The 17,647-nt window shown below is 45.5% G+C and overlaps 1 protein-coding gene across 8 annotated transcripts in view; it reads left to right on the forward strand.

Annotated features, from left to right (window-relative positions):
• Nucleotides 1-2,273: 2,273 nt before the first annotated feature.
• The window catches only part of Resf1 (retroelement silencing factor 1), a 31,861-nt gene continuing 16,487 nt past the window's right edge, over nucleotides 2,274-17,647 (forward strand). For 2 of the 8 annotated variants that reach the window (XM_004855035.4, XM_004855030.3), the window contains exons 1-2: nucleotides 2,765-2,910; nucleotides 3,809-3,899. The gene's annotated coding sequence lies outside the window, so the exon portion shown is untranslated. The other 6 variants (XM_021236551.2, XM_087200036.1, XM_004855031.4 and 3 more) reach the window with 6 other exon arrangements.

Genomic DNA, 17,647 nt, shown 5'->3' on the forward strand with positions numbered 1-17,647 from the left:
AAGGGGAAGTAGGTAATTACAGTACCTCTTCTCTTTTTATAATGCTAACTGGTGAATGTGCCTCAGCTGTTTTTCTATGCTGAGGGCCCAGCTTTGTCTAACTGCCTTATAATAATTTCTAACTAACTTAGCTGTCTGCAGTACCAGGATCACAGGTTTGCACCACCACACCCAGCTTATTTTCCTTATTCTTTTTTTTTCCCTTATTCTTGAGCCTTTGTATTTCTAGGCTCAGGCCTCCAATTATTCCCTTCCTCTCAAGACTAGAGGGTGTTTTCTGGTTGACTTCCACCACTCAACAGATGTGAGGGACTTTTCCCCGGGTGAGCTGCTCCCCTCCCTAACCTCCTGTGACAGTTCTCCTAGTTTTTCACGTTTCCCTGATTATTCTAGTCTCTATCAGGTGTGTCCTTTTTGCCACAAGACATGGGGTTTTTAATACTTGGTTCATTCTGCATCCCAGAAATCACCCTTTTTACCCAGAGTCCAAGGACTTTAAAAGAGAGACTGACTTCTCTCTATGATGGTATAGTTGGTCCACACTGGGGGAGAGCTCTTTAAGTATCTAGTTTCCTTACATCATTTTCTTGGAGTCCATTATATGCACTTTCTATTGCTGCCCCAAAACCAACCACTGCAAGCTTAGCTGGGCAAACAGTAGGCACTTTCAATCTCCCAATTCTGTGGCTCAGAAGCCTAGGCATGGGGAGGAGTGCTGCTCAGCAGCTGAGCATTCCCTTTGCATGGAGAGTCCTGGGTTTGACACCAATCATGGGGGTTGGGAGGTGAATACCAGAAAAAGAAATGCATGTTACCATATCACACAGTTGCTTTTAAAAATATTTTTATAACTTTCATATTAAATTAATTTCTTTTGAAATTTATGTACTAAACGGGTTTTATTTTGTTTTTTGAGACAGTCTCACCATGTAGTTCAAGCTGGACTTGAACTCACTATGTAGCCCATGCTGGCCTCATACTTGCTGCAGTCCTCCTGCCTCAGCCTCCTGAGTCCTGAGATTACAGGAATGCAATCTGTTAGCCAGGTGTGTATCAGACTTTCTGGCAGCAACACGCTCTCCCTTGGATCTGTTTTTTAACTAGTTACCTGTGGTTTGGCACTGGAAAACCTTTTGTAGGCCAAACACAATACAGTATATTCCAGGAGCTGCTCCATGTGAGATATATTTATTTATTAACTACCTCAAAAAGTGCTGAGAGGTATTACGGTTATGCCCATTTTACTGGTGAGAGATCTGAACTAAGTGATTTCACTCCAAAGTTGTATCATAGTGAATCTGCATGCTTGTAATCCCAGCACTTGGGAGGCTGAGGTAGGAAGATCACCACGAGTTTGAGGCCTGCTTGGACTACATAGTTCAAAGCCAGTCTCAACTACATAGTAAGACCCTGTCCAAAAAAAAAAAAGTAGTGAGCTGCTGAGCCAGAATCTGAAGGCAAAGGAACTTTCCCGTGGCATATGGCAAGAACCAGCCACATCTGCTTTTCTGGTTCCTTGTTTACTTCCTATAAAATCCCTAGGTCTAATTTCTTGCAGCGATTTCTGGACATTACTGGTCAGTTCTTAATGGATCTTAATGGACGGAGTAAATAGTGGTTCTCCTACCACAGTAACCTGGGGCCCAAACAGTGGTGAGGACCAGGGATCAGTCATGCTGCTGGGGGCAAGGACAATCCTCACACAGCCCCCCCAGAGCAGCTGATTGGTTATACCCAAGAATACGCTCCCGCCACCACGCCTACACTGGATAAGACCGGTGGACAGAACCAGATAAAAAGACACTGCAGAGAGGAAAAAAAAAAAAAAAAAAAGACACTGCAGAATCGGAAGTCCGACCCTACCTTCACTTCAACGGGGCTGAGCCACTGCTCTTGAGACTGAAAAATAAAATGGCTAACAGACAGGTGGGATACCAGCGCAGGATAATGTTGGTCATGAGCAGTTTTATTTTTTTAGCCCAAGCAAATTCCTTCGTGGCTGACCCTTCCTGAACTGATGCCCACTCCAAGTACCTGTCTCCCTTATATATTCCTTCTTGGCAGACGGTACCCTGAACTGGTACATATTCCAAATATCTGTCACCCTTATCTAGCTGACCCTACCCTGAACTAATGTTTCTTACCCTGAGTTTGAACTTGCTATAGACCAATCAGTAATAATGATATCATATGTAACCAATCAACTGCTTGGCCTGCTTCTGTACTAGTTCCTGCTTGCAAACCCTATATAAGCTGTAGAAGGACAAAAGACAAACACCTGGTTCTTTGACCAGGCCCAAGAACGTAAAGTTTGCTTTCTGCCTTCAAGTCCTGGGTGCCTTTCGGTGTTTCCCGTTTGCCATTACACTCTGGCCTCCACGACACAGCGGGACTGCTCTCCTGTGCTCCTAGCCCACCGGGGGTCTAGTGAGGACCTAGGGAGGGACTGGGACTCGGTCTGGCCTCCCGAGTGGGAGTGCTCGGACGGGGACGTCACACCTCACTGTGAGCCTCCTCGGGGGTAAGGGATGGGGAGAGACGATGTGGCTCTGCGGCAGGGCGCTCGCGCATTCAACCCCTCAGTCTGTCCTGGGGGCATCGCGCGCACTTCACAGAGAACGCTGGCTGCTCCCCCTTCCGGATCTTGGTTCCGAGGCCATCAGTCAGCACTGTTCACAGCGGACCGCAAAGACTGAGGTGTACGTCCTCGGCTCCCACCCAGCTCTGTGGGGTTAGGCTCCGACCAGCCGGGCGAGCCCAGCAATCGGCGCACCCGCGCGCTCCGCTTTAGGACCGCGCGGCGCGGGGAGGGCGGAGCCGGGCGGGCCGGTTCGGGGACCCGCCCCGGAGGCGGGCTCGGCGACTTCCCGGTCGGGCGCGGCGTCTTTCGCTCTAGGGCCGCGCGCTGCGGTGAGTGCCAGGCGGACGGTCCCGAGCGGCTGGGCCCCCGGGCGCGGCGGCGGGCTGGCGGGCAGACGGCTGGCGGCTCCGGCGCTTTGTTCGGCGTGAGCCCGCGCTGCGGGCTCCCCGGGCGCTGGCCCGGCCCTGCCCTGCCTGCGAAGCCTTTCCCGCCGCGGTCCGGGCCGGGCGGGGGGCGGCGCCTCGCCGCACCCCAGAGGTCGCAGAGGGCTTGGGCTTAGGCGCGGCGCGCCCAGCTGCGGGTTGGGGAGCCGTGGGCCTCCCAGGTCCGCCCGTGTTTTTAGTTCTCTGCGGTCGCGGGAGTGAAAAGTGCCCTTTGTTTTCTTTGCCTGTGGTCACTGCGCGCCCCGCCCCCACGGAGCCTGGGTCCGGAGCCCAACGGCGCCCGCTCCCGCTGGGGCAGAGGCAAGGGCGCGGGCTAGGGGCGCGGGCTAGGGGCGCGGGGCGCGCCCAGCTCCACCTCTGAGGCAGGCGCCGCTCCCGAGCGGTCTGGCCGCCCTGAGGGGCAGCAGAGCTCTCGGCTAAGCGTTTCCTGGCTGTGCTAACAGGCAAGCCTCGGAGCTCGGGTCGGGATTGTCATTTTTTGCTTCGAGACTTAGGTCAGTGGGAAATAGTGTTTATTAAGCGTTGACGTGCGCTTCTGTTGAGGTTTTAGTTACCTTTTCCCCCCTCCCGGTGCAGTCGGGATTCGCTTACTAATAATAATAATAAAAAGATCTTGGAAGGTAAATGTTACTGTTTTTCTAACTTTAGAGAATGATATTTTTTGGCGAGTTTTAACTGTTCCGCTTTTACGTGCGCCAACTCGGTATGCTTCCCGGGCATCCTTAAGGAAGTTTTATGCAGCCCTGTGATTTTTTAGTCATAAAATGTTTCTTGCTGTCCATAGGACCGAAGAAGAAAACACGCTGTGGAAAGGACTGGCTTCCTTGGAGGGACCTGGGAACATGTACAATAGTTAAAAAGCAAATGATTTTTAGGTGAGTATGTCAAATCAGCCTACCTGATTTAACGAAGTAGTTATTCATACTGCACTGTGGAGGGTTTTATTATGGAATGAAATGTATTAATTCAACGGATCAACATTGATTAAAAACTTTAAAACCTGGGCCGGGGATTTAGCTCAGTGGCACCGTACTTGCCTTGCAAGTGCAAGGTCCTGAGATCGATCCCTGGTACTGCAAAAAAAAAAAAGAAGAAAAAAACCTTAAAAACTTGTAGGAGATAATACATTTGATTAAAAAGCTGGAGAATAATTAATATGCTTGGCATAGTATGGAGATTTCAGTTGCTGGTCTTAGGAAATGGATTTTTGGCAGCCCCATGCTACACAGGTCCTCTGCTGCTGCTGTGCGTGTAGCCCAAGAAGATAGTACTCAGTGAGGTAGCTGAAAGGGCCAAATCAGGTGTGGTCTTACACATTTATTCGGACTTGACTGTTAACTATTTCTGGCACTTGGGGCTGTGTGGGAGTGTGGGGGAAGAGCTCCAGCCTTCGAGAGCCATTCCTGTACAGACAAAGTGATTGACCTTGGGGTTTGTCTCTGGTGACCACAGAACTTGCCTTAGCTGCTGCATGGTGAAGACTGGTTCTACAGTCACCTCAGAACTTGGCTCTACCGCTTGCTGTGCAACCCCGGGAGCATTAACCTTTGCTGCAGTTTCATCATTAGTGAAATGGGGATAACAGTAGTCCTAACCTTGTGAACTTGTTGCAGGAAAGTTACAGAAGTTTCACACGTAGAGCAAACTTAGAAAAGCTTCCACCAGGTGTGGTGGCCCATGTATAATTTCAACACTCTAGGAGGCTGAGGCAGGATTGCAGGTTTGATCCCAGCTGAGGCAACTTGGTGACTTAGTCCCTATCTCAAAAAAAGGTGTTGGATGTAGCTCATTGTGCAGCCCCTGAGTTCAGTCTCCCCAGTACCACCAAATAAAAACAGTCCCCAGCACATGGTGAGTGCTTTCCTTTTAGCTACTATCGTGTTACAGGAAGTATGTTTTATGGCCTAAGACATTTAACACTGTTGCCCTCTTTTGAGCTCTGAATGATCTTCCTGTTTGTGAAGCCCATTACTGTTGGTGCTGCAGGGCCTCTGGTCAGTACTCATGCACAGCAGGTTTTGCCTGCAGGCTTCTTTGAAGTTAGTACTATCTCCCTGAATTCCTTGGCTAGGGCAACCATTGTTCTTCCCTGTTACCTGTGAGAGGCATAAGGAATCTTCCAATCTAGATAATCAGCATTGCAGTAGGCACTCTGGTGTTTAGGGAGTTAATCTCATCATCTTTAAAATATGTTTGTAAAGGTGAATGATAAACCATAATCTCCTACTTGGGAGGCTGAGGCATGAGGATCATTGATTTCAAGACTAACAGGGGGCTCACCTGGAAATTGAGTGATAGTCTCCTTCAAAATAAAAAGTGTTGGAGGTGTGGCTCAACAGTAGAGCACTTGCCTAGCACACCAGATGCCCTGGGTTCAATGCCCTGTGCTACAAAAAAGAAGAGAATGGTTAACTAAAGCGCTTTTTGTCTAAGCAGGCCTCCCTCCCAGCCTTCAGGGGCTTGCTTCATTACTGGAAACAGACCTGGACAGCATTCAGTTTGAGATAAAAGAACAATACACTGGTCCTGGGTGTAGAAATGCAAGTTTACTTCGAAAGAAGTAATCTTGTGGACCTGGAAGAACTTTAAGGGTTTTGTCTGGGGGCAGCTATGTAGTCTTAATTCCTTGCTGCTGTGAATGCACTTATATGTGAAAAACAAGGTGGTTGCCAGCCTGAGGAGCTAAATATCTCCAGTGAGGTGGAAACTGTTTTCTGTTCATGGTTCTGTAAATAGTTCTAAAGGTTTAATGACAATGACTTGAGATTCTCCTGAGATGTATCAAATTACAAGGCTTAATTTGTAAAGTCTAGTGATTATAAAGTAGTAGTGTCAAAATTTAATTGCACAGTTACATTTCTTTTTTTGTTTTGTTTTGTTCTTTTTGAGTCAGGATCTTGCTATGTAGTTCTCACTGGTCTTGAACTCACTGTGTAGACCAGGCTGGCCTCAAAGTCCCAGCAATCTCTCTGCCTTAGCCTCCCAAGTACTGGAATTACAAGCATGGGACACTACCCCCGAGCTGTTTGCCTTTTCTAACCAAAAAAGAACCTTCTCTGAGCAGATGGATCTCCTGAAGTATGGTGCTGGCAGTCTGGTTGCATCTGAACTGTGAGCGGCTGGACTATTGTCCCCATCATCGAACTCTCAGCACGCAGAGCAGCAATTCAGTCTCCTACAAGTAGGGTACACGTACACTGGAAAGAGCATAACCTAGATTATGTACTGAAATTTTCACTTTACTACAAAGAGTAATAAGCCAAAGAAGGTTATTGTTATAACAATCTTGGCTTGGAATACACCAATGTGGTGAGAGGGTTACCTAACTATTCTAGAAGACCTAGGTTCTTGGGAGAAACATAATCGCATTTCACATCCAAAGAAGCCAGCAGTAACTAGTGCCACAACCACGCAGAAGTCTGTACCAGTGACATAGCTTATTTCCAGGGGAAGTGCAACTCTTAACAATTCCTCCGAGGCCACATGGAGACCAGGTTTTAAAGTAGCAGGATTGGGCAACAGATGGATTTCTATTTAATGGTACTGAATACAAATGTGTAAAGTTACGCCCACCATTTTATATGGTAAAGGACCAGACACAGAGCATGTTGCCTTGAATGAACACATCTTGCGTAATGTGCGTATACTAACCCTGTGTCCTTTGATGTCCATATATTATCATTTAGACAAATCTTAGGCTCACAGCACATTCACTCTTAGATTGACACATACATAAAAGTGGTTCATCAAGCCAGAGTGTAAACATACCCTGGATAAAAAGACTTTACAAAGCTAACCGAAATTTAAACACTGCCTCTGTTACGACAGTTTCTTAAGTCAGCAGGCCAACACAAAAACACAAGAAATAATCTCAATAAAACACAGGAGGTTGGATGTGGTACCTCATGTATTGAGGAGGCTGAGGCAAGAGGATTGCTGTGAATTTAAAGCCAGCCTGAACTACATAGCGAGACCCTGTTTCAAAAAATGTATACAACCCTTGTTCTTTACGTCAGTTTTATAAATGTAATTATGAGCTGTCCAGTGTTTTAAGAAAACCTTGTTACTTTAGAGAATTAGATTTTCCTTCCATATCAACGTGATACATTTTCTTTTGAAAAGCACTTAAAAGAGCCTTTTTAATTATGAGCAGTTCAGTCCCACAAACAAGAATTTTAACAGTTGTGTTTTAGAATCCCTTTACAACCTGTTCAGGTACTTTACTGGTTTTAAAAATTTAGTCATTTATTTTATTTATTCTCTTTTCAGTTTGTGGCTCAGAATGGCTTTAAAGTCACTATGTAGCCCCTCCAATTCGTGGCAATCCTCCAGCCTCAGGCTCCCAAGTGCTGGGATTGTAGGTGTGGACCACCTTGCCCGGACAATCTAGAACAAAAGAAAAAATGTTTGCCATCCCAAGTCCTTTTGCATCCAAGATGTTTATCTAAAAGTGAAAGTAGGGGAGAGAAAGGGAAGGGTAGAGTAATGCTTTTCCAGTCCCAAGAGACTGTAGCTAGGAGCTGAAGGAGTCCCCAGGGGCAAACCTCCCTTTCATTGCATATAAAATCTATGCCAGAATAGTAATGCTGAGCATCTTTAGTGATGACCCAGGAAGAGAGCAATTTTAAACCGTTTACATAGATTGAGATTTAAGAGAAATTCCATACACCAGGATATATTGTCTTTGTATTTACTTTAAGAACCTATGAATACTTGACTTTGTTTTAACTGATTACTCAAATGATTTAATAAACATTTACAAGCATTTCTCACATGTAGATGTATTTTATCAATGCTCACAACTATTTTAGCTTATCCATTATAAGAGAGGTATTTGACCATCGTAGTGAACGTTAGCCCTGTTTAGCGTGTGTTTCCATGGCTTTATATCTTTAAGAAGTCACCTGAGCCAGCACCTCCGTCCTCTTTCTCGTCTTGGCTAAGCTGGAGCAGACTATGTGCTCCTGTGTGCTAAATATTTGTGGCAGGAAGAAGAGGGAGGAAAGGAAAGGACATTCAGATGGAGCAGAGGAACACATTTGAAGATTCCTGTGCTTGTCCATGTGAACTCTGGAGGAGACAGGCTTGTGGTGAAGCTGGAGAGTGGGGACTGGGGGAACCTATGGGAGAGTGACTGATCCAGGGACCTGGGAGGGAGCTGATAGCAGTGAGAGTAGGAGCCAGAGAGGAACTACAGCCTTTCTCAAAGAAGCCACCCTCTAGAGATAATTGTAGTGACAGTTTGTGTATAAGTTTCAGAAAGCAGAGTGCAGTGGGACCTGATTAAATCAAGATCTGCTCAGATGGTTAGCTGTTCATAACCATGGATTGCTTCAGTGTGGAAATTCAGATTGACTTCAGTGAGGGTGACAAATTGTTTTATATGGCCCTTGAGTCAGGTCCCCAGGCAGATCCTTAGGATAGCGATGAATGGCACCAACAACACTGCTGTTGAACTAGTGGGTGCACTACCTCGTGTGTTCTCCCAGTAGCCTGTGCAGTGTGCATTACTAACTCTCCCATCTTGAGAATCAGGAAAGCAAGGTTAGAGTGGTGAGGTGATTCCCAGCCTTCACATTCCTCCCAAATGGACCACTTTTTATACCCAACACACTCATACCCAGCAGCATGCTGGAACAGGTGAGAAAGCCTGCATCCTGGAGCCAGTGTTGTCCTTCAGGAACAGGAAAAGGAGTGTCTGGCTTTGGGAACACAGGAACTAAAGTGGGCTCCTGAGGGACCCGCCCCGCTGGCCAGTGCTCAGGTCCCGAGCTCAGTTCCACACCTTCCCGCCTTGGTTGGATCTGGTGGGTTCAGTGGTATCTTCTGGATGTGGGAGGTGAGGTCCGACAAGATAGATCCACGTCCATAACATAGGGTAAAATGCAGTGAGAACGGGGAGAGGGAAAAAGAATGCCTCCCGTTTGGGACGCTTCACACTGCCTAACATTTCCTGAGAGGGAATCGAGGTCCTCTGGGCCACTTGCATACTCTGAGCCTGAGTGAAGACGACTTGCTGGAAGAGCCAGACACAGATGACAAGAACATGTGCTTTATTGAGAAATATCAACTATGTGTATTTGGGATGATGGGGTAGCACATAGTGGGGGGAAATATGGGGATGTGGGGTGGTCCTAACTGCTCAAGGGGTCCTTCAGGCTGGATCCATTTGCCTCTAAGACATCAACTTCTCTTTGGAGCCTGCTGAGGGCGGCTCTTGGTGTCCTGCTTAGGATCCTGTCTTCTACATCTCTTAGAAAGGACTCTCGAGCAGCCGGTGGAAGGCCTGCCCCATGAGCAAACAGGTTCTCTGTGGTCTGGGGGCGTCATCCTCTGGGTGTGCAGAGGAGGTGGAGGGCTCTGTGATCCCTGACTTGTGGCTGCTGCTCCCCTCGACTGCCGTCTGCAGAGAAGGGGAGAATGAGTTAGATACACGTAATATCAATACAATGGAGTCAATATTTACTCCTTTATGGAATTCACATCCTTTTATCAGAAAGGCGACTTCAGTGCGGTCTCAGTAATCAGAAATACTGAAAATATTCACACACACAATTTTTGGCATCACAATAGTGCTTCCCTTTGTTCCCCCCCCCCCCCGTGCCCCTTGGTATTTCCCTGCCTCTCCTCCCTGAGTCCTTTCCTTGCTGTCTTAGCCTCTTGCTAGTCTTGTGCATCCCCCAGGATCCAGCCCCACTTCACAGCAGGTCACTCCCAGCCCCGTGCTGTTCACCTGCTCCCCACTGGGCCTGGCCCTTGCTCTCTGGGAGGCAGCTCTGCTCACCTCGGCACGTTCCTGTCCCTTCAGTGTCACAGGCAGCTTTGGGACTGGGATGACATCTGTGTTTCCTGATGGTTTGCACATGGGCGAGTCTAGACATGCCTCATGTCCCTGATGAGTGAGCTGGGCAGGGGAACAGCTGCTCAGCCTGAGGTCTTTGGCCAGAGTAAGTTTGAGGCAATCCTGGTCCTCATCTTTCTTCTTCTTCCGAATTTTTTGGGGATTTTCATTGTCTTCCTTTTGGATTTCTTCATCATCCATGTAAAAGCCCTGAAATGTCTTCAGCAGTTTCACAAGACCATCCAGTTTTCCTTCAGTACATTTTGTTTCATCTTTGCCTCTGTAGATTTTCATGAGCAGCTGATTCTTCAAAGCCATTGTCGTCAGCCCAGGGCACAGTGATACCTAGGTTGTAGATCTGCTGTGGGTCATCCTGAAGTAGCTTTCATAGGTTGGGCCATCTCTTGTTCCCTTCAGGCCCCCACCTGCCTTGGATAGCAGAGATGAGGTCACCTGAAGAACACACACTGGGAGTCGTGTCTTCAGGAAGGATGATGTCCTCACAGGACGAGGGCTCTTCACTGGGGAGACAGCCCCCAGAGAGGCTCAGCATGCATTTGGTTTCAGAATTGCAGTCCTCTGTGTCAGAGGGGTCACTGCTAGGGGATGAGGATGCCATGGGATTGAAGAACCAATATGAGAGTCTCCGTCAACACCGGAAGCTTCCAAAGGGGAAAAAAATGGGAGATATTGGGGAGAAAATTCACTGCCAACTCCTGGAGCATAAACAGGAGATGTGAGAGAGTCTTTAGCACTCAAATCTCTGTGGCTAATGGTGAGGTAGGTCATAATCCATCTTCTGTGACTGCTGGTTACCATGGCAATATCCAAACCAGTCTAGCCAGACAGTAGGACTAGAGAGAAAAGGGATAAGAAACCACAGAATCTATCCCCTTCCTTCTGAAACATTGTGACTACACACCATGCAGGCTGAAGGGTCCCTCTTGAGGCCAGAAAGAGCAGTGCTACAGGGTGGGGTTTACTTTCCTCTTTCCTTGAGGCATCAGAGATCATTCCTATTCTCAAGGAATGGAGACTTTGGGGGGGAGACCAGCATAAACAGCCTAGGACACAGTCAAAGACAGGGTGGTAAGTGCCACAGAAGAACTCAAAATTGGGTCCTGAGTGGATGTACCTGAGTTCGGCTCTTACCTTGGATGCTCGAGGCTCTAGGTTTGATCCCAGCACTGCAGTTGAAAAAGAATTGATCCTCATTGGGAAATTTCAGTCCTTTTTGGCCAAACTGCAGTCCTTTTAGTTCTGATTTCCTCCCCCCTCCATTGGGCTGACCTGGCATCTCCAGATGTGTGGCCAGTCTACTTCAGGTTGCCCAGAGCTTAGCTCTAGACTGGTAACTTGCAGTGGGTCTTGTGCTCACAGCTGAGCTAGTAGTAACAAGGAGATGGGTTTTAGGGACAGTTCCAACTAATTTGTATAGTTCTTATTCATACACAGTGTATGATTCATTTGTTTGTAGTGTGTTCACACTGGTACAATTATCACTATATTAGGAACATTTTCTCAACCCTAAAGAAAATCTCCATACTTTGTAGTAATAACAACTCCCCATTCATTCCCAACCCACCCATCCTTAGGCAACTATAAATCTATCTAGTTTCTGCCTCTGGAGCTTGGCTTTTTGTGAACATTTCATGCAGTTTAGGGTATTTGGACCTAATATGATGCTTTTCAGGCTTGTTTATATGAAAGCATGTATACACTAATCTTTTCATTGCCGAGTTATATTCCACTGCATGGATAAGCCATGTTTTGTGTTTGCTTTCACGATGTAACAGGTACTTGGGTTGTTTTGTATCTTGTGTCATTATGAGTGATGCTGTTGCCATCAGTTAAGGGGCCATGAATTTGTAGTTCCCTTAGATAAAAATCTACAAGTTAATTTCATAATGGTTGTGTTTTTAACCTTTGAATGAGCCACCAGATTGTTAGTCTAAAGATGTCCCATTTTAGTGTCTGAGTATTTAGTTCATTCACATCTGTACCTGCAGTTATTCTTATTTTACCAATTGTCCTGAGCCTGGAGTGATGGCTCATTTTGGTTGTGCTTTTTATCTTTCTTGTGGTCAGCATCATTTGGTGTGCATGTTGGCCATCCATGTTGGTAAAGAAGGCTCGTTTCCCTTGTGAGCAGTTCCCCTTCAACCTTCCCCTTCCCTGTGGTTGCCCTGGTAAATCTGTTTCTATAGTATAGATAATGACATCACCATATCCTGTTTTTACAAAAGTCTGTTTCCTCTTCCTCAAATGAAACCACCCGATGTGCAGAGTTGCAAACTCTCACTGTGTAAAATTAAACATCTTTGTTCTGCTTTTGTAGCCTTGTTTCCGCATGTAACAGTATAAAAGAACTGTATAGCTCCCAGTCAGTGCTCAGTTTGGAGTACATAACACCTCTGGGTCGGCCAGCGAAACAAAGCTGTTTCCCTCCCCGTCTCTTGAGTGCCACTCAGTTTCTTCGCCTCCAGTAAACCTAAAATTGCTGTAACAGTGTCTCTAGAGAAGCTCTGTGGGCTGCATCAAGGCCTCTCACTTTCTATTTTAGTTGTCTTTTAAGTGTTGCGCTGTATGTTTGTTTTGTTCATGTTCTTGTTCCTCATGGATTACTCTGACTGCAACGGTTTATTCCCAGGATCAGTGCCTGTTCTGTGTGCTAGCCCTTGTCTTGCTGACTGCAGTTTGGTTGTAAGTTTTGAACTCAGGAAGTATGAGTCTTCCAACTTTTTTAATTGTTGTGGCTCTTAGACCACTTCATTTTCATAGGAATTTTTGATGTCAGGCTAGGGATTTAGCTCAGTGGCACCGTGCCTGTCTGGCAAACACAACGTCCTGAGTTCAATTCTTGGTACCAGAAAAAAAATCACAATGTCTGCAGGAGCTCTTGGGGATTTTTAGTAAGTGCTGCATTGAATTTATAGGTCACCAGGGGGAGCATTGGCACCTTAATGTTGTCTTCCAGCCCATGATATTTCCCATTATATGGGTCTTTGATTTCTTTTACCAATGTTCTGTAATATTTAGAGTATAGACTTTAGCTGGCTCTCTGGGTTTTTTCCATAGGAACCCAGAGCCTTCTCACTGATCTATATCCCCACCCCACCTTTTCTTTTTTTCTTTCTTTCTTTCTTTCTTTTTTTTTTTTGTAGTTTGGAGCAGCACCTTGCTAAGTTGCCCAGGCTAAGCTCGAACCTGAAGTTTTCCTGTTTCACCCTCAGTGTGCTGGGGTTGCAGATGTACACCACCACATCTGGATGACTTACCACTTTTGTTAAATTTATTCCAAAGTATTACTTTCTCTGCTACTGTAAATGGAATTGTTTTCTTGACAGTTATTGAGAAGTACAATTGACTTTATATATTTTTCTTGTATTTCATAAACTAATCAAATTAGTTTATTAATTTTTGGTGGACTTTATATGATTGTCTATATACAAGATCATGTCATCAGCAAGTAGAGTTCATTTTACTTTCTAATCTGAATGTCTTTTTTTGTGTGTGTGTATGTAACTGTAATGGGTAGAACATGTAGTAAAATGTTGGCTAGAAGTGGCAAAAAATGACATGTATGATGGTGCATGATGGGAGTTCTGGCCACTTTAATTCCAGTTACTTGGGAGGCTGAGGCAGAAGGATTGCCAGTTATGCCCACTTGGAAAATTTGGTTTTGTTTTGTTTTGTTTTCCAGTACTGGGGATTGAACTCAGGACCTTGCACTTGCAAGGCAGGCACGGTGCCACTGAGCTAAATCTGTGACCCTCTACTTGGAAGTTAGCAACTTTGCAAGACTATCTCAAAATTTTAAAAAAGTAAGGGGCAGCTGGGATGTAGTTTGCTGTGAAAATTCTGGGTTCATACCAAGTACCAGCCCAAAAGGAAAAAGAGAGACAAAAAATGATAAAGTAGACATTTGAGCAGGTATGGTGGCTCAGCCCTATTATCCAGGCTGGCTGGGGCAACAGAATGGCTGTGTGCTCAAGGCCAACCTGGTCTAAATAGCCAGATCCTGTCTCCAAAAAGGGGGCAAGGGTAGACATCAGGTCTCGTTCCTCACATCATCTCTCACAGGGAGAGGTCTTTCTTCCAGCTGTAGACATGTGATGCGTTGAGGATTATGTATAGCTACCTTTTATATCAATTGAAGTTATCTTCTACTTTGTATTCCTGTTCTGAAAAGGTGTGGGACCTTGTCATGCTTTTACTACATTTATTGAGAAAAATCATGTTTGTTTGGTTTTTTTCCTTTCCCTTTTATCCTATTGATACTGCAAAATTTTTTTTGATTTTGAGCCAACTTTGCATTCTTTGACTTCTAATTTTGGTACAAAGGTAATATTAGTCTCGAGGATGCAGCTGGGTAGTGTTCCCTCATCTTTTATGTTTGGTAATGGCTAGTGTAGAGTCAGTTTTATTTTAGTTTATTTTTTATTTATTAATTTTTTTTTTTTTGAGACGGGTTCTTGATTTGTAGTTCAGGCTGGGCTCAGACTTTCGGTAATCCTCATGACTCAGTCTCCTGAGTGCTGTGATTACAGGCATGCACTGCCTGTATTCAAATTTTTTGTGGGGTTTTTATCATGAATGGGTGTTGGACTTTGTCTAACAGTTTTTGTCTATTGAGATGATCATGTGATTTTTGTCTCTGGCTCTGTTAATATAGTATTTTACATTTATTAATTTGCATATGTTGAGCCAATCCTGCATCCCTGAGATGAATCCTAATTGGTCATGGTGTATAACCTTAATGATTTGCTGCATTCTGTTTGCCAGTATTTTAGTATATGTGCCGAAGCGAGCACTATTTGCCTGTATTTTATTGAAGATTGTTGCAGCTATGATCGTTAGGGAGATTGTTCTGTAGTTTTCCTTTTTGGTTGGATCCTTCTCTGGTTTTGGTATCAGAGTAAAGCTTGCTTCCAGGAATGACTTGGGAGAATTGCTTCCCTTTCAATTTCATTGAGAGGAATATAGCTCAGTGGTGCTGCCTGCATGGCAAACACAGGGTCCTGAGTTCAATTCCCAGCACCTGGGGGAAAAAAAGTTTCAATTCCATTTAAGAATTTGAGAAGTATTGGCATTAGGTCTTCTCAAAATTTATTGTAGAATTCAGCAGTGAATCCTTCAGGACCTGGGCTTTGCTTTGTTGGTAGGTTTTTAATTTTTATTTTTTTGGTGCTGGGGATCGAACTCAGGACCTTGCGCTTGTGAGGCATGTGCCAGAACCACTGAGCTAAATCCCTGGCCCCAATTTGTTGGTAGGTTGTTTTTTTTTTTTTTTGGTACGGGGGATCGAACTCCGGTCCTTGCGCTTGCGCACGCGCACCAGGCAGTGTAACCACTGAGCTAAATCCCCAGCCTGGTAGATTTTGATTGTTGGGGTTGTTTTGTTTTGTTTTGTTTTTGTAACGGGGATTGAACTCGGGACCTTGCACTTTCGAGGCAAGCGGCAGAACCACTGAGCTAAATCCTGGCCGTGGTAGGTTTTTAATTACGTCTTCAATTTCATTCATTGACTTGGGGTTATTTAGAATTTTTTTATCGTCATAATTCAGCTTTGGTAATTCATACATATCTAGGAATCTGTTCAGTTCTGTGTTTTCCATCTTATTTCAATACAGGTTCTTGAGGTAGGTATTGTTGATCTTCTGGATTTCTGCAGGATCTGTTGTGATTTCACCCTTTTCTTAATTGCATGGATTTGATTCTTTTCTTTAGTTTTTTTGATAAGGTTGGCTAAGGCTTTATCAATTTAATTAATGTTTATTTTTTGAGACAGGGTCTCACTATGTAGTGCAGGCTGGCCTTGAATTTGTAGAGGTCCTCCTGCCTCAGCCTCTCAAGTGCTGAGATTACAGGCATGGGCCACCACACCCAGCCCTGTTCAATCTTTCAAAGAACCAACTCTGATTCTTGATTCTTTGTATTGTTTCCCATGTCTTTATTGCATTAATTTCTGCTCTGATCTTTGTAGTTTCCTCCCTTGTGTGTTTAGGGCTTGACTTGCTCTTGTTTTTCTAGAAGCTTGAGGTTCAGTGTTAGCTTGTTTATTCTCTACCCCTTTTTTTTGAGACAAGGTCTTGCTATGTAGCCTAGGCTAACCTCCAATTTAGTATCCTCCTGGCTCAGCATCCCAAGTGGTGGAATGTCTTTTCCATACCACAACTGTGACTCTAGCAGATAGCCAGGTCTATCCTGCCTGTAGTTTCTCACACTGAGAAGAAGGTAGATTCTGCCCTACAGGACCACAGCAGATCCACCCATCTCAGCCACACCTAGGATTGCCAGTGTAGACCCCGAATTTGGTCTACAGCAACTCAGATAAATGACAGGAAAAACCGTGTCATGTGAGTTCTCTTGTCAGAGACGGTTCAGCCTCCTTTACAGGAACTGTTTTCCACTCAGGTTCTGTCTACTTCAAGAGGTACACAAAATTAGCTTGTTTTGGTATAAGAAATGATGGCTTCTACCACAGTTTTGTATCCCAGCAGCATATTTAGAATTTTATTTATCATTATTATTAACATTTCATTTTTTGGATGGGGTCTCATTAGTCCAGGCTGGCTGGAAACTCACAGCAGTCCTGCCCCAGTGTTCCCAGTGCCATTGGGAGGCGTGGGCTACTATGCCCAGCTGTTTATCACTATTAGCACAGTAGGGCTCTTTGCCTCCCAATTAGGGCCACCACAGCTTTTCAGGTTTGTCTTAGTTACTGCTTTCATTGCTGAGACAAACTGCCTGACACCCAGAGTTAAAGGAGGAAAGGTTTATTTTGGCTCACAGTTTGGAGAGGTTTCAGCCCACAGTCAGCTGGCTCCAAGGTGGGGCAGCCCAGCAGAGCATCAGGGATAAGCAATATGTGACAAGCAGAGACCCCCTTTGTATCCCTTGTCTTATCCAGCCTACCCACCCTTAACAGTAGGTAGTCAGCACACCCAGGGTGGGGCACCCTTAATCCTACCCAGAACTGTGCCAAACCAACCAGTGGACTAATTCAGTAACTGCACACCCTCGATCCCTGCATCACGCACTCCAGATCCAGATGCCTCTGGAATGCCCCCATGAGCCTTTGGCAGCTACATCTAGACCCAAGACATAACAAGATTAGAGCTGTCCACCTTGCAATTGGTAAACCCTATCACCAGAGGGGTGGATTAGCGCACCCAAGCTATGTGCTGATCATTAGTCCCCCTGCTGTATCTGAGGATGCAAAATTGTAGGTAGCACTGAACACTAAATATTTGTGTATATACACAGACCTCGTGCAGCTTTAATCTTTGTTTTAGTTTTGTACACAGGATCTGGCTATGTAGTTCAGGGTGGCCTTGAACTCACTGTATACCCCAGACTGGCCTCAAACTTCTGGCGATCCTCTTCCCTCAGCCTTCTTACTGCTGGGATACTATTCTAGCTATGCAGATTTTCCCTTTTTTTTTTTTTTATGGTACCAAGGATCGAACTTGGGACCTTGTGCTTATGAGGCAGGTGGTGGAACCACTGAGCTAAATCCCCAACCCAGATTTTCCCTTTTACTTGAGGACAGTTTTACTGTTTGGCATATTGAGATTGCCAGTGTCACTGCTTTTGATGCAGCATTGGCAGCATGGTTGTCTGGTGGCAGTGACCAGCAGTTGGGTGGCACATCCAGTGCAGTTGGTGCCCAAAAGAGCAGCGGATGTTTCTTGTGCTGGGTGGGACAGTGTGGGATGATCAGGCTCCTCAGACAGTGCACGCTTGGGGATTCGTGCATGCTATCCTTGAGGAAATTTG

The sequence above is a fragment of the Heterocephalus glaber genome, unplaced genomic scaffold (genome assembly GCF_053883595.1).
Source record: "Heterocephalus glaber isolate CG9 unplaced genomic scaffold, H.glaber_assembly_v1.0 deba00001733, whole genome shotgun sequence".
NCBI lineage: Eukaryota > Metazoa > Chordata > Mammalia > Rodentia > Bathyergidae > Heterocephalus > Heterocephalus glaber.